Raw genomic sequence first — 708 nt, 5'->3', positions numbered from 1 at the left:
GGGAGGGGGCAGTGCTTGTACCATGGAAAACAAGGAGTTTGACCTGGAGGCCAAAGAATTTGGTTAACAGATATCTTTGCGGCCAGGTTACGTAGATGAGAAATTGGCTCGGTTAGGAAAGCTAGTAATCGGTGGATTGATTTTGTTTGAGTTTGGAAATTTAGATTTGGTATAAAAAGAAAAAGGTCGGTCCTAGCCTGAGCAAGATCATATGCAAGAAGAAGTAGAGTAACCACCATTTCTATTGCATAGAGTTTCATACTCATCTTCATATTTTGATTTGTGATTCAATTTGTTTATCCTAGCTTCCTTATTTATATTGTTGTGACAAATATTACAAAAAGCAATTGAATAGAATTAAATGTTGTGCCAAAAAAAGGCAATGTAATAGATATATATATCCAAAATATATCAATATAATTATATTAGTTGTATATGATTAATTGAGATAATTAAACCATATAATTTTTAGACATAAAAATATATATATAAATTTATGAAGAAACAATTATTTATACATATTTTAAAATTTAAAGAGAATTTGTCAGAAATATCATTTTTGAGATATCCGTTTTCAAAAATACCCCTTTTATTGGCCATTTTCATTTTCGCCCTCCTTTAATTTTTAATGACTATTTTACGTATACTTAAAATATTTTCGTCAACAAAATGAAAAGCAAAATTTTCCCGACAAAAAAAATTCCCCCC

This window comes from Camelina sativa, chromosome 4 (assembly GCF_000633955.1).
Source record: "Camelina sativa cultivar DH55 chromosome 4, Cs, whole genome shotgun sequence".
Taxonomy (NCBI): Eukaryota; Viridiplantae; Streptophyta; class Magnoliopsida; order Brassicales; family Brassicaceae; genus Camelina; species Camelina sativa.
Note: the sequence above shows the minus strand (reverse complement) of the source record.